General features: G+C 37.0%; 1 protein-coding gene across 3 annotated transcripts in view; it reads left to right on the top strand.

The window, feature by feature from the left end:
- LINGO2 (leucine rich repeat and Ig domain containing 2) overlaps positions 1 to 24529 on the top strand; it is a 1607677-nt gene that overhangs the window by 1177868 nt on the left and 405280 nt on the right. The gene's annotated exons all lie outside the window — the stretch shown is intronic.

Genomic DNA, 24529 nt, shown 5'->3' with positions numbered 1-24529 from the left:
TGACCTTAGCTAAACTGAAGAGAAAGTAAGGAATCTGATTCCCTTTTTCTCCAAGTCATATCAATTTTGTAAGCAACCTCTCATCCTAACAAGCTGTGTATTGGTGATAGACATGCTACTTATACTTACTAGTAAGAATCCTCATCAATATCGTGGCTATGGTTTTTTGATTGATTTCCTTGCTTTCATAGATAATTCCATAATCTATCACCAGGTCAATATCTCTTTGTAAACACTAGAAGTGATTAAGTACCTAACTAAATGCTACAAAAACTGCTGTAATTTCCTGGGATCCTTTTCACAATTTGTCTGATAATCACCCACCTTGCTCAATTTCATCGCTCACTGTCAGGCCTAATTTACCCCCATAGTAAGGCTCTGCGTGTGCACATTCATTCTGCATAAGGGGACTCAGGTTTGATTTAATAAATTAGCACACCCAGACAAAGAATTCTCTCCCTGTACACAGCTGTGCATGCCTTGATGTAATCTCAGCCTCTCAGAGAACATACTGGGGGCACCATTTGATTTGAGGACTGAGGAACTGTGTGAAACCAATTTTCTTCAGCCTAGGGTGCAGGCCTTTGCAGGGAACATCATCAGAGCCAGTTAAGAGTGCATACAGAGCAAATTTCCAGAGAAATAAGCAGAGATCTCTAGGGATTTGTGTTGATTTCAGCAAGAGAGCTTCATGTATAATTTTATAAGCCCAACCTCATTTGTTCTTCTCAGATACACTCTGTTCATTACTTCACTAGTGAAAATTGATGTATGCTTCAGCAGTTTAGCCTGTGCATATTGAGAATGAAAAATAACATAAAGTTATTTAGTGATTTACCTCAGGGTCCAAATAACAATGGGCAATATCTTTCTTTCGGAGGATGAAAACATTTTTAATGGATTTTGAAGAACTTAGAAAAACGTGTGAAAAATAACCTAGGTAAGCACGGCATAATTTGTCCATAAATTTTTACATTGAGAAAAACAAAAGATGTAGTAGTACTTTCATAGGATAGAGACAGAATTTCTTTTTATGTCAGATGGAGACCTACCTTCATATTTCCTTGGGCAGCTGCAAGTAAGAGATAAAGTGGTATAAGAAGGTGGGAGCCCATATCAATTGAGAAATCCCCATATTTTGATGGACATTCCCTGCTCCCTTTATCTCAATGATTCAGAGTCAACATCTGTTCAGGAAAATATCCTCCCCCATTCTTATCTTTCCCTGTTCTCTCAATCCTATTCACCTGAGCCCTACCCCTCCCTAATACACATCCTTCTCAGCCCTCCTCTTCTATTTCCCACTCTGGGATGGCTACTGTATTATTAACAAACTCCTCTTTTGTCCTAGAAATCTTTGCTTCACGCCTTTTCTGCCTAGCTTTTTGTCAGACACTTAAACCCTATTTACTTTTTCCAATATTGGATGCTTCTTTTCTCATTTCCCTAAAGTATGGCTCAGCAAATAGTTACCCATTCTAGCCTGCCAACTGTTTTTTTATGTCCCATACCTGTTTTTGGAGCCCATGAGCTAAGACCATTTTTATTTTTTTTTACGTTTTTAAATAAAGTTCTATTTAAAAATATAAGAACCACACATTAGTAGCTTGTGAGCTATAAAAAAAGTGGGTCAAATTTGGCCCTCAAACTTTTGTTTGTTTACTGCTGCCCTAAAGCACTGAGGCAGAAAAATAAATATAGTTCTTGATTCTCACTTCTACTTTTAAACTACCCCTTTGTCACTATCAATCAGTAGTCTTTTTTCCCTTTAAGGTTCACTTAGTCCATCTTTAGTACCTGCTCCAACTCCACATCACAGTCTTCTGTCCTCCTTCGTCAGTCATTTCAGCACTAAGCATTTGTTAAACTCCTACCTACTATGTGCCAAGTACTGTGTTAGCGTTGTGGATAAAAATATAAAAATGAGACAGTCCTTGTTGTCAACAAACTTGCATTCTACTTGGGCAGTGACCCTTGATCTTATATCTACCAAAAAAAGCTGGTTTTTTTGTTTTTTTTTAACATTTCAATGACTGTAGTTCAATATAATTGGTTTACTTAGAAATCCTATATATTTTATTTTATGAATTTAAAATATGATTCAGATTAAAGGTCCATAGGATTCACATGGTGGCCAAAGGGCAATTACATATAATAAATTCACCAACAAGTAAATAGGAAACTTATACCAAAAACAAAACAAAACAATGAAGGGAGGTTGGAGGCGGGGAAAGGAGGGGATACAGGAATTAGTAACTGAGAAAGAAGTCTTGAAGGAGTTGGTATTTGAGTTGAGCCTTCAGGACAGCTAGAGGTACCAAGAAGCAAAGAAAGGAGTAAATCTCTGGCATGGTAGGAGATTAAAAAAACAACAACAACACAGTTTTCATGAGAGGAAGAAATATGTAAACTACCTAGGACCACATTAGAACCAGATCATAGACTTTACATGCTCAAGCAGAGGAAATTTGATTGTAACATAACAGCACTGGTGAACCACTGATCCTTCTTAAGTCAAGGGGACATGCTCAAAGCTGAGTTTTAGGTCTATCAATCTGTCAACTACAAAGGAAGGGAAGGGAATAAGTGTTTACACAGTGCCTACTGTGTACTAGGTACTATATAAATATTTTATAAATATTATTTCATTAGATCCTCACAACAACACTGAGGTAGGTGTTGTTATCCCCATTTGACAGTTTCTTAAACTAAGGTAAACAGATTTTTAAATTACTTCATACTCCCATAGCTGTATCTGAGGCTGGATTTGAATTCAGATCTGCCTGACTCCAGGTCCAGCACTTCAATGACATCAGCTGCCTTTTTAAAAAACAGAAGCATGAAATTCCATATGAAAATATAGGGAAAAAATGGAGAAAGGGCAAGCTGAATATATGCAGGTCAATCTGGAAGTTATTGAAATAGTTCAGAAAGCAGTGTTGAAGTTTTAGACTATAGTCTCCCTCCTTTTTCAAAATAGTCAGTACATAAGTCACAGTCTTCTTCTCTGCCCCAGTTCTTGCCCTCATATAATATGCATCTTCACATTTATCAATTTTGTAAACTTCAGTGACCCCTGAATCCCTCCTCCTCAGTCACACAAGGGGTTCTCCTCCTTCTTTGGCTTTTGTGTTACTGCTTTCTTCCTGTTCTTTCTTCCTCTTATCCATTATGTCTCAGATTCCTTTGTTAGATCCTCATCCTCCTACCCACTAAATTGGGATATCCAAAGGAAGGGCTGACCTTGGGCCTGTTCGTTTCTTTCTCCATTCTCACCCTTGATGAATACATCTACTCCCACGAGTTTAACTATCATGCAGATGATTCTCACTTCTAAACAACCAGCTATAATCTCTTCTCTAATTTTATTCCAGCATTACCAACTGCCTGTTATGCACATTCCTGTGGAAGTCTCATTGATAACTCATTCACCAGGTACCAGCTTCTTCCAAACTTCTCTACTTCTGTTGTAAACACTTATCTTTCCAGTCATCCAGGTTCACAAAGTTGGAGTTGTTCATCTATTCATCCTGGAAGACCCCCAACTCTTTCTTCTTTAAATTCATCATCTCCAACTTGCTGGCAAATTAATTGTAGTCTATTTTCAAGACAATTTTCTTGTATTTTCTTTCTCCCCATTCACACTTCCTTTACCCTAGTTCAGGTTCTCATCATCAACTGCCTGGGTCATTTCGATACCTTCCTAACTGGTCTCTTTGCCTTAAGTCTCTCCCTTCTCTAACCCATCCTCCTGACAGCTGCCAAATTGATAATGTTAAATTAAAGTTTCATTTTTTTTATTATGAACCTAAAAATATCAATAACTATGAACATTCACCATAAAAAGAACAGAAAGCTCACATATGAAAAGGTGAACTTCTACTAAACACATCTTTTGAGTATATATTAAATCTATCAAGAAAGTACAAAAACACTGTCATTATGTGTTTCCCCCTCTGAATTTCCTTCTGTGTATATTTAATGTTTCGTTGGCCTTTTCTTTATTTTTTTTACATTGTTATCACTATCCAATAGTTATTGCCCCCCTTCCCATAGCCCTTTCTCCCATAAAAGTTCTATCTTACTTTAAAAAATGTAGTCAATCAACACATTGGCCATATTTTTTAAAATGTGTCTTATTATGTATTTCTAGTCTATTAACTTTCTGCCAAAAAATAAGATATATCCTTGATCATCAGTCTTCTTAAGGAAGGATTGTTCATTACTTGATCAGAGTTCTTTAACAGTCAAAGTTTTTTTCTCATAAATTATTTTAATAATTACATAAATTGCTCTCCTATTTCTTATAAGTTCATATGACATCACTTGGAACATCAGTTCCAGTTTTTCTAAGAATCTATCTCTTTTGTCATTTTTTTTTGTTACAATAATATTCCATGATATTAACATACCATAATTTGTTCAGCCATTCTCAGTTGATAGTTACTCAGTTCTATATTCTCCTATTTTTTTTTCTTCAAATGTTCTGATTTCATTGCTTAGTTATTTCTTCCATCTACTCTGGGAAATTCCTTGTCTCCCCCCTACCCCTCAAATTGTTTATGGAGTTACTTTCCTCTGCATTTACTTCTTGGCCTACTCAATGCATAGCATTTCTTCACTGAATTACGAATTCACTTTTATTTGCTCATATTTCTGATTTCATTACCTAGATTGGGACTTTGTGCAAAGGACAAATTCTGTCTCCGCTTTTACCCTTGGATACAGTACCTATGTGTTGGTTTGTTGTCTCTGCTGCCCGGTTGCCCTGCCATAATTCTCAATGAAGTTAATGGTTTTTAGTCCTGTTTCCTATCCTCTTCTACTTTCCCCCACCCTGCCCTGGGGTTGTGCCCTATGTTAGCATCAGGCCTTATCTACTATGTGGAACCCTAGCTTTCATTCCAGTCTTCTGGTGGCCCAGTGAAGTTGCTGACATCAGTTATCTCCTTGTTCTTTTACAATCATTCACCAGCTTTGTCTCCTGCTGGGGCCTTGACAAGTCACAAGCAAATATGAAAGATCATGCTAGGTTAGCATCATCCCTTCAGTAGAGCCAAAGTGAACCTCTTTTTTCCCCTTTCTCTTGCTTTGTTGGTGCAGCTACAAAATATTGGAGATTGTACTACTTTGGGGTCATTTGCAGGAGCTCCAGAGTAAGATATATGGAAATCCTAAGTCTGTCTCTGTTTCCTTGTGCAGTCACCTACTGGGAGATGATTTGGTCTTCTATTGTTGCTCTTACAGGATATAAGGAGTGGACTGAGTTGCCCAACTGAAACTGTCCAGCTGAGTCCCCATTGGAACAGCTCAGACTACTCACAGGTTGTGGTTTGTCTTTCATTCTTAAAGAGGACTATGACATCAGGAAGATAATGTATGAGTTGCAACTGAATTGGATTTAAGGGAAGGATGGTGTGCAAAACCACTAGCCTCACCTTCTGCTCCAGACACATCTAATTCCAGTGGCCAGATACATATAGATCCAAACAACTGTAGATATCCTGTTCCTCTCCATGAAGTTAGCAATGGTACCATCTGTATTTTGTGTCTTCCCCAATATCTAGAAGCATGCTCTGGACACAATAGATACTTGTTACTTTTCAGAAAATATAAAATCCTCATCCCATCATTTAAGGTCCTCTATAATTCAACTCCAGATCTTTTCAATCTTTTTCAAATTATTCACCTTCAACCACTAGATAATTTAGTTATATTGGTCTGCTAGCTGTTCTTTCATAACATTCTACCACTCACTTCACTGACTTTTCACGTGTTCTCCCTTGTTTGGATTGTATCTCTGCCTTATTGTATCTCTCCTAACATTTTTTGAAGCACAATTAACTTTCATCCCTTATACGAATTCTTTCCTGACTTCCATTCCAAGTCACTAAAGATCTTTTGAAATTATTTTGTTTTACTTTATATATAGTCTGTACTTACTCATTTGTTTGTCTGCCTGTCTGTGTTCATCCTTCATTTTCGAAGAAGACCATAACATCAGAGAAATGATGACATGACTTGCACATCGGTTTGTTTTGAGTGAGGGAGGGTTGTGCAAGGTCAACAGCCTCACTTTCCCCTCCTCAGTGACCAGATATTCATCAGGATGACTGGAGAAGGCCCAGGATGCAATGGGAGACCTTGGCCTATTCAGGTACTCACTTAGAGTGAGGTAAGGCCATTCAGTGAATGTCTCTCTAAGAAGTAATCAGGAAATGACCTCTTTAATGAGCAAAAGAAAATAAATAAGTAAATCAAGTTGAGAGGGAAAGAACAACAGTTACTACTGATAATCACTCATATAGGTACAAATTATATCACTCTGTAGAATATATCTAATATATTTTTAGCTTAGTTTTTGTTTTTTTTGTTTTGTTTTGTTTTACTTTCTGAGGCCTCCTCTTTAATCACTAATTGGTGTAATGATCTTAGGTTCAAGGAGTGGCTATATGTGGTTATGTGTGTGTGTGTGTGTATGTGTGTGTGTGTGTGTGTGTGTGTGTGTGTGTGTGTGTGTGTGTACTGTAGCTCATGCCTCCATATGTATATGATTTTCTTTAATAATCAAGAGAAGGCATAATTAGTTCAAATCAAAGTTATTTAATGAAATTGAATCTTGAGAAAAGTAGCATTAAGACATTTCCCTCATAATCCTGAGGTACACTCTCCTATAAATAAACATTAGTTATCTATTATATTAGGGAGAGCTAGGTGGCACAGTGGATAAAGCACTGGATCTGGAGTCTGGTAAACGTAAGTTCAAATCATGCCTCAGATACCTGCATATTGATATAACCATACACAAGTCACTTAACTTCACTCAGCCTTGGTATCACCATCTGTAAAATGAAGATAATAATAGCTGTTATTTGATAGAGCTATTATGACTAGACCAAATGAGATAACATATGTAAAGAACTTTGTAAACCTTGTGTTATATAAATGCCAGGAAATAGCTATTATTCTGTAGAGAACACATTTGCAGATAGATACACATGCAAAGAACACATGTGGGCTGAGCATATTCATACTGAAAAAAATCATGCTTCCTACACTACAGGGCAATCCTGGTCTTCTATTGCCATCATCTAGTTGTTACCCACTGGTCTTCTGGCCTCCACACAACACTTTTCTGTTGATCACAAGCAGACCTTGTTCTGCTGCGCACTGTCCTCCTGGATATTACTTACCTAGTCTTCATCAGATTTTAATCCTGGCATACTCCTCCATTGCTTCTAACTCCTCTTTCATTGGAAATCCTCGTCTATCTCTTGGTAAAGGGGAGAGCAGGAAGGATATTTCTCTTTAAGCTCTATAAGAAAGGGAGAAACTTGTGCCTTTAAACTGGCCACAAAACCAAAAACCTTGATTCTTTGGGGGGGGGGGGGGCAGAGTCAAGATGATGGAGTAGAAGGACAGACCTGTAGAAGCTCCCCCACATAGCCCATAAAATACCTGTAAAAAAATAACTCTAAACAAAATCTAGAGCAGCAAAAGCCACAAAATGACAGAGTGAAAGAGATTTCCAGGCCAAGGCACCCTGGAAGGCCAGCAGGAAAGGTCTATCACACCGGATATGGAACAGACCACAACCCAGTCTTGGCCACGTGGCAAGGAAAGAACTGCAGCACTTCAGATCTTGCAGAATCCCTGGCAGCAACTACAGGTCCCAGATCCCTCAAACCCCAAAGGTCAAAGGCAGCTTCAAAGGTCAGTGAGAAAGCACTTTTGCCTATATGAGAAGGGAACATGCTCTGGCCCTGGCTTCCCCAGGGCAGCAGCAGTTGCTACTGCACACTGTCCAGTTTAGGAACCCTCAGCCTAAAGCCCCTGGGGGAATTGCGCAGCTAATGTCAGCCCTGCGTGGCAGCCCTGCGATGAGGAAGAGTGCTGGCTGGCCTGGTGGAGCTGGTGGAGGCTCTGGAAAGGGAATTCTACTCACAGATCCTGGGTAGAAAAGGATGTTTGTTGTTGCTCCCAGACCTAAGCACAGGCCAGGAGAAGAGTAAACTCCTCTCTCTTGATTGTGCCATCTTGGAGGAACTGAGAACTTACAGGTTCCCAGAGTATACCCTTCTCTCAACAAAGGACTCAAAAGTCAAGTAACTGGCTGGGAAAAAATGCCCAAAAAAGGGGAAAAAATAAGACTATAGAAGGCTACTTTCTTGGTGAACAGATATTTTCTTCCATCCTTTCAGGTGAGGAAGAACAATGCATACCATCAGAGGAAGACCTAAAAAGTCAAAGCTTCTGTATCCCAAACCTCCAAAATAAATATGCAATAGTCTTAGGTGATGGAAGAACTCAAAAAGGATTTTGAAAATCAAGTAAGAGAGGTGGAAGAGAAAACTGGGAAGAGAAATGAGAGCAATGCAAGAAAATCATGAAAAGTGAGTCAACAGCTTGCTGAAAGGAGACCCAAAAAATGTGGAAGAAAATAACACCTTTAAAAATAGGTTAACTCAGTTGACAAAAGAGGTCCAAAAAGCAAATGAGAAGAATGATTTAAAAAATGGAATTAGTTAAATGGAAAAGGAGGTTCAAAAGCTCACTGAAGAAAATAGTTCTTTAAAAATTAGAATGGAACAGATGGAGGCTAATGACTTTATGAGAAACCAAGAAATTGTAAAAACAAAACCAAAAGAATGAAAAAATAGAAGACAATGTGAAATATCTCATTGGAAAAACAACTGATCTGGAAAATAGATCCAGGAGAGACAACTTAAAAATTATGGGACTACCTGAAAGCCATGATCAAAAAAAGAGCCTAGACATCATCTTTCACAAAATTATCAAGGAAAACTGCCCTGATATTCTGGAACTAGAGGGCAAAATAAATATTGAAAGAATCCACTGATCACCTCCTGAAAGAGATCTGAAAAGAGAAAATCTTAGGAATATTGTAGCCAAATTCCAGAGTTTAATTAAGGGATGAGAGAGGAATATGTTGGGAGGAGAAAGGGAAAAATGGAATCAGGCAAATTATCTCTCATAAAAGAGGCAAGAAAAAGCTTTTTCAATGGAGGGAAAAAGGGGGAAGGCAAGAAGAAAAAAGTGATGCTTAATCTCATCACATTTGGCTTAAGGAGGGAATAACATGCCCACAATTTAGTATGAAAATCTATTTTAAATTACAGGAAAGTAGGGGGAAAAGGATAAGGGGTTGGGGATAGAAGGCAGGGCAGATTGGGAGAGGGGTAGTCAGAAGCAAACACTTTTGTAAAGGGATAGGGTCAAAGAAGAAAACAGAATAATTGGAGGGGTAGGACAGGATGGAGGGAAATATAGCCTTTCACAACATGACTATTGTGGAAGTGTTTTGCATAACTACACATGTATAACCTATATTGAATTGCTTACCTTCTCAATGAGGGTGAGTGGAGAGGGAAGAGAGAGAATTTGGAACTCAAAATTTTAAAAACAAATGTTAAAAATTGTTTTTACATGCAACTGGGAAATAAAATATACAGGCAATGGGGTATAGAAATCTATCTTGCCCTTCAGAAAAATAAAGGGGATAGTAAAAGGGAGGGTAGGCTGAGGGAAGGGGTAATCAGAATGCATGCTATTTCAAGGTGGGAGGGGAGAGATGGGCAGAAAATTTGGAACTCAAAATCTTGTGAAAATGAATATTGAAAACTAAGAATAAATAAACTAATAAATGAATTTTTTTAAAAAAAGATTTGACTATAACTCATGTAAAGCCATTTGTCCAATCAATAACAAGACAGCTTAAGGGCTCAAAATGACTCAGTTTCTAACTACAATCTCTTTCCATTCTCCCATGTAGGTAAGTAGATTGGTAAAGGACAAAAGACAAAGCTAAATCCAGTGGGCAAAGTTATTGCCATTTCCACCTGCCTTAGACACATTCCTTATCTAGTATAAATGAATGTAGTCAGACAAAACCTGAAAACAACTTTGAGACATAACCTTAAGTCTTTATCTCTGTACTCTGTCAGTGTTGTTTCTCATTCTTTTTTAGATATCATAGGTGGAAGAATGCAGCTTAGTTTTTCTGTGGATTTTACTTCCTATTATATATCATCATGATTTTTAAAATATCTCTTTTCCTTTGTCTTGTCTGGTTTTGTGCAAGTGTTTAAGATTTAATGAAGGATGCTGTTGCTTAAAGATGCTTAGCTTCAATGACTTAAGAGATTTGGGTAGATGCAAAAAGTATTCAAACACCTAAAGTACTGTTGTGTCCTAAAGCAGTCATGCTATACTGCAGACTGGCTGCTATGGGGTCATTTTATTGAAATGTTTATGTGACTACAGTAGGATCTTTTTTCCCCCTTAGATCAAAATCTTTGTCAATGGCAATTTGCATACTGGCCTTGAAATATTTTAAAGGATGTAGATGATGCAGAAATAGGTCATGATTTTCATTAACAGTCAAAATCTTTGGCACACAATGACATAATTCAATCATTATTCATCAAAAACTACCATCAGAAAATTGACTAAACTGACCTTGCAGAAAGATGGAGTGATTTGTAAATCACCTCATGTGAACCAAGATAAAACAAACTTGATTTCTCACTATGAGAAACTTCTAATTTCTTTATAATCCTTTCAATAGACACCATCCTCATCATAATGGGAATAAACATTTAATCTACAATGTAACCCCCCAAAACACCAAATATATGAGCAAAACATGTACTGTAGTACCTAAATTCAGTCTGTGGTATAGCTTGCTTCCAAATTCTCCAGAGCAGGAACATATTAGGCTGCATTCTCTGGGCCATTGACCATATTTTCCTGATGTATAGAGTGTGATTTTTCATTATAATCCGTTTCTGTAACCTTTGCTTTATTGATAAGGCGCAACTGCAAAGTATAAGTGAATTCAACATTTGTAAGTGCCTACTTTCATGTAAGTTTTGAGACAGAAGTTAATGGATCATAAGGGCAACTAAATAAGTAACTAATAATGGGAATGTGAGATAAGTAGAAAGGAAAAATTCAAGCAAATTGCCCTGAGGAATTTCAGAGTAGGGAGGCTAGAGTATTAGATGATCCTTCAAGCAAAGAGGGACTTCAGTGGATAGAGACAGTCTTTTATGAGAATGAAGGATGATGTATGCCAAAGCACAAAGACAGGAGAGCACAGAAAGAATAGGAATGATCTAAAATGGCGAATTTGGGGTGAAACAATCATACAGTAGAAAGGAAATTTTTGTTTTTCAAGTTTTCTCTGACATGACTGAGTTTTGCATTAGAAACAACAGGATAAAAATGAGTAGTAAAGAGTTTCCAAAGCTATCAGCTCTTGAAGAATTTAAGTAACCAGACCTAGATCAACTTCATTGTTGGATAAGAAAAAAAAAACTGACTGATGTGATTGCTGGGTCACAGAGAAGAAAATATGAGTATTGCAAGACAAAAGGAGGGCATGATTTTTCAAAAAGGAAAACAAATAGGATCTGAAAACTATAGAGCAGTGAGGTTGGCTTTGATTCCTGGGAAAAATTCTAAAACATATTATTAAAGAGATAGTAAAAAAGAGATGTCATACAAGTCTCTTGTAGAGGGTCCTTCATGAGATACCTGGATGGGACTGACCCATCTCTCCAAACCTCTTGAAGTGGTCAGGGTCTGGATGTGGGAATTCCTTAAGTTGGAGGCTAACTTAGGCTTAAAGACAAAGATTTTGATCATAGATCAATTAAAACAATATGCTTCTGTTTACATCCACTCCTCTCATATTGACATTATGGAAGTTGGGTTCGATAAAGGTGACAGTGAGAGTGTTGTCTAGGATAGGCATATTTATGCATCAGTTTCACAAAATCTCCATCTTCAAAGTCCCAGGGAGTAAATCCAAAAGAATCCAAATAGAATATTTCACCATTTAAACACAGTCAATGTCACCCCCATCACAATTCAGAAATCCTCATTCAAATGGGAAAAAAGAATTTATGTGACTTAGAACTGAAGTTTGAATGTATGAATAGCAACATGGCATCAATAGTCCAAGTAGCTGATATGATTTTTTTTGGTCAAATCTATGATTTCATTAGTATAGGCAAATCCCAACATGGAAACTCCTTCTCTTCATGCTAATCACATGTTCTTCTGTAACAAAGATAGTTGTTAGTTGATAGATATTTGTTAGGATAATGAAAAGTAAAGTGAATTGTCCATAGACAAATAAGTAGTACATGTCAGAAGTAAGACTTGAAGATGAATCTTCTTGAATTTGATGCCAGCCTTTTATCCACCATGCCATTTTGCCTTTCTGGGAGATGTGAGCCTGCAATATATATGGAAGTATAGCATCCAGAATGAGGGAGATGACAATTCCATTATATTCTGCCCTGTACAAACTACATCTTCAACACTCCATTAATTCACTGATAACTGCCAACCTCAAAAGTCCATATGATCATAAGTAGAATATTAATAGGAAAAGAAGTGTAAAATATCTGGATTTCTTTAAGGAACTAGGAGTCTTTAGGCTGATAAATGAAACATTTGAAAACTAAGAGGTGATGATCTCATTCAGCTAGTCAACAAGCATTAATTAAAATGCCTAGGCATTGTACTAAGTGCTAGAAAAGGCAAAAACAGCCCCTGGCACTCAGGGAGTGTCTGTTCTAATGCGTAGAACAGCATGTAAATAACTAGATAGGTATAAGATACATACAGAGCAAATAGAAATAATATCAGAGGGGAAGGCACTTGCTGCTAGGGGAACTAATAGAAACCCTTTGCCAAAGATAGCATTTGGTCTGATTCTAGAAGGTAGTCAAGAAAGCAAAGAAGTAGAAATGAGAAGGGAGAGCTTTTCAGGTGCGGGGGACCGGGCTTTCAAGTAGTCAAGGGATTGGACTTATTTTGTTTGATCCTGGAGGAAGAAATTAAGAGTAAAGGTTAGAAGATTAAGAGGAAGGAATTTCATTTGTTGCAAGAAAGAAAAAAGCTCTACTAGCAATTTGTTGTTGTTGTTCAGTCATTTCAGTTATACTCAATTCTTTGTTAGAGCTATCTTAAAATGAAATGGATTGCCTTAGCAAATACTGTGTTTGGAAATTTTAAAAGTCTAGATAACTATCAGTCAAGTATGTTGTAGACAGGATTCTAGGATCTAAATTAGGAAAGTTTAGATAACCTGTGAGATCCTTCACAGTTAATATAACTTACTAAATACATTGTCATCTTTTAAAAATACTTATGGTAATATTAGTGATAATTTCTTGTGTAGCAAAAATTGATTTGACAGACATCTGTGAGTAAGAGGGAATGGGGTTTTGTTGGGTAAGCTACCTATATATTAAATTTAAAAAAGGAAAACATTGGCTATTGTGTTCAAGGCTGTGATGGGGAAATACATATTTGTCTCTGCCCTTAGAAGGCTGAATTATAATACATGGGATAAGACAAGCTGACATAAATGTTGGCACAAGCATAACATATACGAGTGATGAGAAAAACATGAGGGCAGCTAGGTGGTATAGTGGAAAGAATGCTGAGCTTATAAATCAGGAAGCCTCATTTTCCTGAGTTCAAATGTGGCCTCAGACACTTCCTAGATGTGTAACACTAGGCAAGTCACTTAACCCTGTTTGCCTCAGTTCCTCATCTGTAAAATGAGCTGGAGAAGTATTTTTGATAAGAAAACTACTCAAAAAATGGGTTAATGGAGAGTCAGACACAATGGAAATGACTGAACAAATGAAAGGCATATGAGTTCTGTATGGCTTTATAAGGAGAGATTGATTTGCAAGAGCTAAGGATATCAAAAAAGGCTTCATGGAAGAAGTGGTAATTGACCTGGCCTATAAGGGAAAACTATGCTTTTGACTTGTGAAGTTGAATAGTTGAGAGGAGTTTGCTTCCAGGTATAGGGAAAAGCATGAATAAAGGCTTAGGAAGCAATATAACTCTGATGATGTTTGAGGAAAAATAAGCATCTTCATTTGACTGAAATGTAGGGACTAGGCAAAGGAGTGGTGGAATATAATAAGTCTAGAACATCATATAGGGACTTGAGTGCCAAACTGTGTTATTTGTACTTCTAAGATAGGCAATGGGAGGTCATAGAATGTTGTTGAATAAGGAAGTACCAAAATTGATATTATGCTTTAGGAAAATTAATTTGTCTGCAATATTAGATGGAGAGCTTGAAAGAGACTTGGAGATATGGAGATCAATCAGTTAGGAGGCTATTGCAGTACTCTGGGTAATGAAGGTCAGATTCTAGGATGACAGCAGAGAAAATGCCAGTAGCTGTGGAATATGTTTAGTGTGCCTAGACCCATAGGGTCATAGAGTTAAAACTGGATCACAGCTCCCTTATTTTACAGATAAGGAAATTGAATCCTGTGAGCTGACTTTCCCAAGTTAATGTAGATAGTATCATTTATAGCAGGAGGTTAAGACAAGGTGTTATAAAAAGTTTTCTGGTACTCATCAGAAAAAAAAAAAAAAAAAAAAACAGGGATCAAAATACTATGAAAGACTGCCCTGATGTAGGCAAGGGATATAAAGAAAGCTTACAAAGCTTTCTAGGATATCCTTATTAAACTCAGGGCAAGGATACTGGTTGATAATCCTATTCTAATTATGTTTCTTCTAATCATAAACCTCCTTTGCTCTTCCTGTCTCACGTAAATGTAAATATATGTTCAAAATAGTGGCTGATGAGGCCAAGACAAAGAGAAGGACTTGCTAGTTCTGAGAAAGCCAAAAGGTCATCCCATCCCTGTTATTTCTTTTATCACCAAAAATTTGGATACTCCCTTTAGCCATGGAGTAGGCTTTTGTCAAAAAGTGTCCAGAAGACTTCAAACATGTCTGCCTCTAGACCTCCCCAACCTCTTACTATCTTGCAACCTTGTTTTTTTTTTTAATACTTTTCTCCATTCATTCATATTTTCCTGATCCCTCCTAGATAAATTCTTATTCTATCCACTGCCCCTGAGGTTTTATCTATGTACAACATTCATTCATACCTTGGTAGAGGTTGCACCAGAGCCTGGACAAAGCCCACTGAAAAAACCATCATAACCTCCTATAGGTATTTAATTCTGAACTGTGTAGTCTCTGTTGTTGAAAAGTTATTTTTCTTCACATACTAACTAAAGAAGGAGGTTATTGGTCTACATTTAAAAACCGTAGGTGCTCTAAGGATATAGCTTGTCCTCAAATATAAGCTATTTTATTATTAGATTAGATTATGTTATGTTATATATTTTATTGCATTATGCTGTATTCTATTCTACCTTGCTATAATGTCCCTTTACCTATACAATGAAATAGAGGAGAAAATCTTTGGTGCAATCCCACCAATTGTGCAAATTATTATACTCACTTCACATGTACCAGTTGAGTTTTTACTCATGCCCTCTGGTTGTTCATTTTTAAAAGCAGCTTTCCTATGGAAGGGGTTGAAGGATAGGAGTAGTGCTATCCAGCAATGAGAGCAATTTCACTTTTTCACTATAAAGGGAATCATTTTTTATGACAACCTTTGTTGTTGGGGTCAATTACTGCTTAATCTACATATAAAAAGCAGTACTTGCTTGTCAACATCCTGAAAGTTATGGTCCTACTTTATTACACTGATCCTAAAATATAATAGCTTTGCTCTTGTAGCACCAAAGACATTGTTAAAATTAGGCCTGGTGTTTTCTACTTTTCTCAGTCCTTTTCAGGAAATTATGATGAGGGTCAATTATCTTGTCCTTCAAAAAATGCTCTGATTAGAGCAAAATTTTACATCTATTATTATCTCTTAGCAAGTAGGGTTAGGAGTTCGAAGACTATTTACTTCCTAAAACCTGTTCCTGCCTTCTAATGACTTAAGAGAAAACCTTCTATTTGAAATAAATGAAATAATTTAAATACTAGGTATTCAGTAGGAATATTAAGAACAATTTCATTAGTTTATGGGAGCTGATATTCACTAAAGGTCTACAATGTTCCCTTAGATGCCCCCTCCTTCAAAAAATGAAGAAAAAATAAATGCCTTGTTACAATCTATTTTCTTTTTGGGGGGAGGGGGAGAGTAAGAATAGGGGAGACAGTGGGCTCTGTATCCATGACTCTACAGACATAGGAAACTCCTGATATGTAATCTCCTTCTGCAAATGAAAATGGACAACTTATCCACTGCTCAAGATTTGATTGAGGCAATCAGAGTTTTACTGACTTAATGAAGATCATATGGTAATAGAATCAGGATATGGACCTAAATCTTTCTGATTCTAAGGCCAGTATTCCATTTACTTATCTGGATTCTTCTAGTCTAAATTTCACAGCAAAGTCCTATAGAAACCAGGAGTAAAGAATGGGAGACAGAATGCAAATATGCAAGAAACAAGAAGAAGGCCAGTTTGACTAGATTGAAAAAGCATGTGAAGGATGATCATATATAATAAAGATTGGAAAGGGCATATGAAACCAGATTATGAAGGGTTCTAAGCGCCAAACAGAGAAATTTTTATTTGATCCTATAGGTAACACAAAGTCACTGGAGTTTAGTAAACACTATTTTTAGTTTAGTTACACAATCAGATATGTGCTTTTAGGAATATTGGTGACTGTGTGAAGGATGGATACAGTGAGAGAAAACATTGGCTCTTCTGAGCCACTGTGACTGAGCCTCAAAAACATTATTATGCACCTGTGCAAACAATATAGCCTTGGTGGTATTTGATATTAGGGTACAAGCAATTTTTAACTGATATTATCAATTATCCATTCTCTCTTTCCAAAAGGGAAGATAATTGAAGCAAAAAAAACAACTAAGGACTACTTCAATAGCCTAAGTGAAATGAGATGGAAGTGTCAATTAGAGTATTGAACATTTGAGTGGGCAAAAGCGAATATATGAAAGAGATTATGGATTTAGTCTCAGTAAGACTTGGTAACTGATTGGATTTGTGAGAGTGGGTGAAAATAACTAAAAGTTTGAGAACTTGGATAATTAGAAGGATGATAGTGTTCTTGACGATAATAGGAAAAGTCAAAAGAGTGATGGGTTTTGAAGAAAAAAATAATGAGTTCTCTTTTGGATATACTGAGTTTGAGATACCTACTGAACATTCATTGGGAAGTGTCTAGTCAGTTGGTGATATGGATTCAGAAGAGACTGGAGCTGGGTGGATAGATATGGAACCCATCTAAACAGAGATGATAATTGAACCTATGAGAGCCAATAAGTGAGAAGGTGTAGAGCCTTGCAACACACTCACAGTTAAGGATTAGGATATATATTAGATGAGCAGGAGAACTGAGAGGACAGTGTCACGAAAACTCAGAGAAGCTGGAGTATTCAGTTAGAAAGGGTATTCAATATCTGGAATTACCATAGAAAAGTCAAGAAAGATGAGTTTGAGGAAAACGTCAGTGGACTTGGCAATTATGAGACCATTAGTAATTTTAGAGAAGGCAGTTTTGCATAAAATGAACATCTAGGAAGTTAGATTACAAGAAGGTTAAGAAATGAGCAAGAGGAAAGGAAGCTGACATGATGAGAATACACCACTTGTCCTAAGAGTTTGGCTGTGAAAGAGAGGAGAGATGTAGTATGAAAACTTAAGTTTATGTATGATAAGTACATTTGTGGAATGAACAATGTGGAAATTTATTTTGCTTAACTACACATATGTGTTAAAAAGGTTTGTTTTCCTTTTTTTCATTTTTCATTTGGGGTGGAGAAGATAAAGGAGTTTAAGACAGGGAAGCAAAGGGAAGGGGAGAAGAAAGGAGGTCACTGAAGCAGATTTTAAATGCACATTAAAGAATTAAAGGAAGACCAGAAAGAATCCAAACAGAACAACTTTGAAAGTTATATGTTGAATTTGTTATTTAAAAAGAAAATAAAGCTGTACATAATAGAGATCCACAGTTTTCATAGGCAATCCTCTTTTGCTGTTCTACATATGAAGATATTGTTCATTTTTTCATTAAGCTCAGAAGAAAAATATTTAACTTTTAAAATAAAATTTATAGGAGTGAGGGATTTTTTATTTATTTCTTAAGGTAAGGAAGGCCTAGGAAAAGTGCATATAGGATGCAGGTAATGGCCCATTAGAGAGAGTGAGATTGAAAATTAGCAAAAAAAGAAGAAATAGTTGATAATGCTAATGGCAAATATCATTTATGAAATATAATGATAAATACTACCCAGGCTAGACTGTTTGCAAATGTGCATGATTACATGTTGAAGGCCAACTCACAAAGGCTAAAGAAACTTAATGCTTTCTACCATTAGCCCCATTAAATAGCCTGGAAATCCTGGAAGAAGGCAAACCACTGCAATAGGAAAAGTACAGTCACTTGAAAGGGCTTTGCTTGCTGTACTACCACCCTGGTGATTGGTGCTTGTATTTCTTGTTCCTCCTGTATACTCAACTCTTTTATAAAAAGTGGGAGAATTGAAGGTATCTCCAATTGCCATGTCCATTGATTGTTTCCTAAATCCTCATCTTTCTTAACCTTTCTGTAGTATTCAAAATATTGACTGCCTTTTCCAACTGGATGCTCCAGCTTCTCTGAGTTTTCATGATAGTGTTCTCTCTCAGTTGTCTTCCTGTGCACCTAAACATACATACATATATGTATGTATGTATATACAATACATATATGTATATAAATATATACATATATGTATATGTATTGTATATAACATATATAATGTATATGTGTGTGTATGTGTGCTGTGCATCCGTGTATATATGTAAAATAGAGATGCCCACATTGAACAGTTTCCCCCACAGATGAGTATTAATTCAGTTGTGAAAGATCAGATGTACAGTTCTGTGTCCAAAGCTGTGACATCAGCTCTACTCATTTCCCATCTTGGAAATACCCAATGGCTTTAGTCTCCAAATGTACAGGACCCACTTTTAGAAACACAGAATTCTCCTGGGAAAACACAAACATAATGCATGAACCTCATTTCCACATCCCAGGATATAACTTTTGGGTCTACACATAAGGACAGGGAAAACATGAGGGCTAGAATCCTGGATTATTACAAGTGAGTTCATGCAAGTTTCCCAGAGACTTGTCTATATTATTTCATACACTGCACTATGACTCAGAGGATTGGGCTGGTCTGATGACGTAAAATCTTACACATCTGCTCCTGATGTTGCTGAATAAGGATGGAGCTCCTGATGCTGCAGCCCTGATCTTCTGCTTGTGAGCTCTTTGCTAACACTCTAAATTAAACAGCCCCATCTTAAATTGTCTACCCCGTGTTAGTAGGTTTTAGGTCCCCTCTTCTTTTGTCTCTGTGTCACCCAACTATTACTACCTGAAATGACATTTTTCTGGGAGCTTATAATTATCAAAGGAGATGACACGCTACTCCTTCTCTCTCCTACACATCCATATCAGTCCTGGGCTCCATCTGCCACCCTCCAGAGAAGGGGCTTGTGTGTGTGTGTCTGCGTGTGTGTGTGTGAGTGTTTGCGTGTGAGTGTGTGTGTCTGTGTGTGTATCTGTGTGTGTGTGTGTGCACATAGGGTCAGGGGAACGAAAGTGTATCTAAGTTATTGGTCAGTGGTTGATTCTGCGAGTGCTTAAATTTTTAATTATATAGCTGGCTTTAGTTGAATGCAATTAAACCACTGGACTTCAGTTTTATTATTTGTAATGTGGAACTCAAATAGCTGACCAAATCCCATTGCTCTTGCTTATATGCAGAGAAGTTACCACAGAGGATTGCAAAATATCTTGCAAGTCATGTCATTTCTGTCTATATTTAACAGTGACCTCATTTTCGGGTTGGATTTCCCTCTAGGAGTGGTGTGTACAGCTACTGTGCTATATTAGCTTCCCTATACAGAAAATTGCCTAGAAATCTAGGTCTAGCTCTTTGAAGTATACTGTTTCTTTTCACTATCTCATGTATGATTTTTTTTCTGTATCCCCAAAAGGACCACTGGGAAGTTTATATTTTAGGGAGGACTATTACAATGACATTTATTCTAATGATTTATTTCAGATGATTTTAACGAACATCCACAAAATAAAGTGTAGCTTTGACATTGTAAAGGGAGTTAAAAATCTCCCCCACCCATTAATAGGCCTCAGGTTAAGGGAAACTTGTCTAGGGGAGGCTTATTTGGTATGAAGGCCCACACCTCTTGTTGATTGCTAATGAGGTACTGGGTCATGAGGGTCATGCCCTGATTCTGAAAAGCGCATATATACTATGAGGTGATTTTCCTTTGGGAGGTGTTTGGGAGTTCAAATCATTGGAAGAGTGTTTGTGTGATTAGGCCAGACAAGACAAGACAAGATAGACATTAAGGAGCTCCCCCTCCTTGAAAACCCCTGGTAATGATGTATGTATTGTCTATGGCCAGACAGTTGGAAGCTCTGTCTGTTGGTCTTCTGTTTGTTTTCTCTGACGTTCAGGGTACTGACTTTTTCCCCTGAACTAAGTGAATGATATATGAGCTTGATTAAAGTAAGATTGTTTACCCCTTTTAAGGTTGCTTTACTTAGAAAAACAGATCTAAGAACCTGTGCATCAGGCCCTCCTATGTATGCTGGGCTGCTTGCTGTTACAGACGTATGAATTTCTGGGTACCATGCCTGGTAGGCTTTAGTGGCATGATATAAAATTAACTCTAATGCAACTCTAATTAACTCTAATGGACCCTTTTTACAGTCTGGTAAATCCTATGGAGACATTCTTAAAATGTTTTATTTTTTTAATTTTTAATTCATAATTGAAGGAAAATTTTTAATTTCAAATAGATGCTAGTAAAAATAAAGTTGCATTTTTTTCTCTCATCCAAGTTCACCAATCCCTTTCCATGTATATCCTGAGAGTCCATGGACCCCAAGTTAGAATCCAAAGGTCTTTTCCAACTTTAAAATCCAGTGACTCTATGATCTTTATGATTAGACTTACAAATCGCTTTTCCTTGCTAATCACCTTTGACCACTAAAAGAAAAGAAAGGGATGGAAGAGGGTGTTTCTAATTACTGTTTTGTATTCTTTCAGATGCAGTGGCATAATCATGGTATGAACTTTGTTGATTAACCAAAACAGATAATTTTATATAGGAAGAAACTTTTTTTTTCCATTTCAGGATGAATTTTCCTCTGGAAAATTCCTTTATCTTAAATTGTTTTTCTGCTTTGGATTGTATTTGCCTTTTTTACAGGATTTTTTAATATGACATTGTATTATCAAATTTAATACTAGATATTGCTAAGAATGTAATAGTCATTATGAAATGGTGCAGTTATTAAAATATCATTGTGATTGTCTTGTCTGTTGATGTTTGAGAATGACTGAACATAGCATTTTCCTATTAGAATGTTTGCTGTTTTACAGAATTTATCTAGTGATCTCCAGAAAAGGATGTGTGTTCATCACGTTATGCAAAGCTGATACCTAAACTGTTTGCCATTGGCTAGAAATTACACAATAGTGTGCCTTTTTCTTGTTTTATATAGTGTAATGAGAAGAAATGACATACCCTTTACCTGCTTATTCTTGTTACGAAAAGTTTTCATTAATTTCTCATGGCAAAGATTAAGGGTATTCCTAGATAAAACTTGTCTTTTCCTTGTGAAGAGAATTCCAAAATAGCCTTTGTTTCAATTCTTTCAGATATGTGTGTGTATCATAAAATTATTAGTCCAGGTTTAAAATCAATTGCTATGTTTGCATTCTATCTATCTATATTCATATATGTTATATGTTTGTGTATATAAATTCATATCTGACATATAAGGTAAGTATTCTTTCTAGAAATCAGTTTTTTTTAAGTAAATTAGAAAAATCATGACTTTCTGAGCTATTTTCAATTTTAATTAGTATGTTATATTTATCTGTGGTGATTGTATATAGGACGATGAAGCAGGACAGAGTCCACAAAAACAGGAGAGGTCTCAGTAAAGGGCTTATATTTAGTGAGTTAGTCTAAGCCTACTTCTAGTTAGTTAGGTGGCATGGTTGTTGTGTTCGTCTTTCGTTGCCAAAGAAGACCATGCCATCAGAGAAATGATGACATGACTTAGAGAAATGATGACATGACTTGCCCTTGACTTTGTTTTGAGTGAGGGAGGGCTGTGCAGGTCACCAGCCTTACTTCTCCTCCAGAGTCATCTGAATCCAGTGACCAGATATTCCTCAGGATGACTGGAGATGGCCCAGGATGCAGTGGGAGACCTTGGCCTCTTTAGGCCAAGGTCTATGATGCAGGTACTCATTTAGGGTGAGGTAATGCCCACTCATTGAATAAGCCTGTTTAAGAAGTAACCAGGGCATGGCCCCTTTAATGAGGCAAAGAAAAGAAAGACTTCAGGCTGGGAAGGAAACAGCAACAGTTACTATTGATAATCATTGTAAAGCTATGAGGGTCCAGAAAAGAGCCTTTAGGCACGGGGAGGGGGCAGGGGCCCCATGGTGAGCTTCACAGTGCAGTAGATTCAAGGTTCAGAGGAGGGGAGGGGAGGGGAGTGAGACTAGCCAGTAAAACCCAAGTCAACTGGGCATTTTACAAGGGAATAAGCGGGCAGATTATAGAATGGAGGGCAAATGGGAGGAGGGAGTAATTAGAAGTAAACATTTTTGAAGAGGAACAGGGTCAAAAGAGAAAATAGAATAAATGGGGGGCAGGCTAGGATGGAGGAAAACATAGTCATTCACAACATGACTACTGCGAAAGCGTTTTGAATGACAAATGTGTGACCCTATATAGGATTACTTCTTTTCAGGTGGGAGGGAGAGAAGTTGGAACTCAAAGTTTCAAAAATCAATGTTAAAAATTATTTTTACTTGTGACTGGGAAATAAGACATACAGGCAATGTGATATAGAAATCTATCTTGCCCTACAAGAAAATAGAGGGTAAGGGGACAAGAGAAGGGAGGGGTGTGATAGAGGGGAGGGCAGACTGGGGGCCTGGAGTCAGGAAGATCTGAGTACAAATCTGCCTCAGACTTACCAGCTCCTGTGACCCTGGGCAAATCACTTAACCCTGTTTGCCTCAGTTTCCTCATCTGTAAAATGGGCTGGAGAAGGAAATGGCTATCTGCTCTAGTATTTTTGCCAAGAAAATCCCAAATGAGCTCACAAAGAATTGAACAAGACTGGAACAACAGAACAAGACTAAGCCCAGAAGGAGAAATAGTAGCTCACACTGTCATAGTATTTTAAGGTTCACAAAGCATTTCCTCATGAAACAGGATTTTTATGCCTTTTTGAGACAGAATTGTTATGCCCTTTTTAGGGATGGAAACCTGAGTGCAGTGATTCCTTGACTAGTGACTCAAACCCAGTTTTTGCTGTCTTCAAGTTCAGGGTTTTTTCTACTGCTGCCTCTTCACCATTGTAGGTTCAGGTAGCCAATGAGGGTTTAGCATCCAGAGAAGTCACAGAACCAAGAAGAGAAGTTGGTGAGGTCTGATTCCAGAATAGAGGCAGATAGCTCTCTAATGGGCTTCTTTCTGAAGGTTGTTTATGAACTGTGTGGGCCAAGTGTTATTTATCATAACTGCATGGAGGTCCTAGGTCTCCTGTGCAGTGATTGAGGCAAAGGTAGAGATTCTAGCATAACTTTATAATAATTCTATGGGTACCAATATTTTTTGGGGGACAGTAGATGATCCCACACCCAAGAATGAGTTTGTTCATTACTCTTACTTCTAATATATTTCAGCTTTTGAGACATTGTCATATAATCTCAAAGATCTGTATTGATGTTGAGACCATCAATATTTTTTATTTAAATCTGTAAAGGGAAAAATTAGAATTAAATGAAGTAATTAGAGTTCACTTGGATAAATATGCAAGAGAACAACATTATGTTTATTGTCTATATGACTGTGAGTGAAATGAAACAAAGTGCAATAGTACTGTACTTAATAACTCTGAAATTTCTAGGTCTCTATGCTTATGCCAGTGAGTGACCAGAGCCATATTTACCACACGAAATAAACTGGGCCTTCAGCCCTTCGAACTCTCAGGATATTTTGCTTTTGTAAGTTAATTTATTCAATCAGGATTGACCCCTAAACTCTAAACCCAAGAGAATCATTATCCAAATATTTGTTGAGCATCTACTGTGTGGTCTATGAGATTCAAGGTTCTTACATAGATACAAAACACTAAGACATGAATTGCACTAATTGATCTTATAGGCCAAGCATGAAGTTGAAGGGAGACTAATGCCAAAAGTAATATACTACTGTAACAACATAAGACATAATTAAGAACTACATTGTGTGGTACTGATTATAAAATGTTATAGCATTTCATAAACATTTTGTTAAGAGTAATGATTTCTATTATAGATATATTCTCAATTGTAATACCATATTGTGGATCTTAGAATGTATGTTTCTTTGAGATAATGACATAATTTTTTTATGTTTTCTTCAGGGGAAAATGTTTGTGAATTCTATAAATCTCTTGATGTTATTATAGTGTACAATCTCTTTCTGGTGCTGTATTTTTCTGTATACTACCTTTCAAGGTCTCCCTAATATTGTCATTCTTCTGATAGGCACTTCTTTCTAGACCATTGTGAATACCCTTT

The sequence above is a fragment of the Notamacropus eugenii genome, chromosome 1, assembly GCF_028372415.1.
Source record: "Notamacropus eugenii isolate mMacEug1 chromosome 1, mMacEug1.pri_v2, whole genome shotgun sequence".
Lineage (NCBI taxonomy): Eukaryota > Metazoa > Chordata > Mammalia > Diprotodontia > Macropodidae > Notamacropus > Notamacropus eugenii.
The sequence above is the reverse complement of the archived record's forward strand: the minus strand, read 5'-3'. Positions and strand labels throughout refer to the sequence as shown.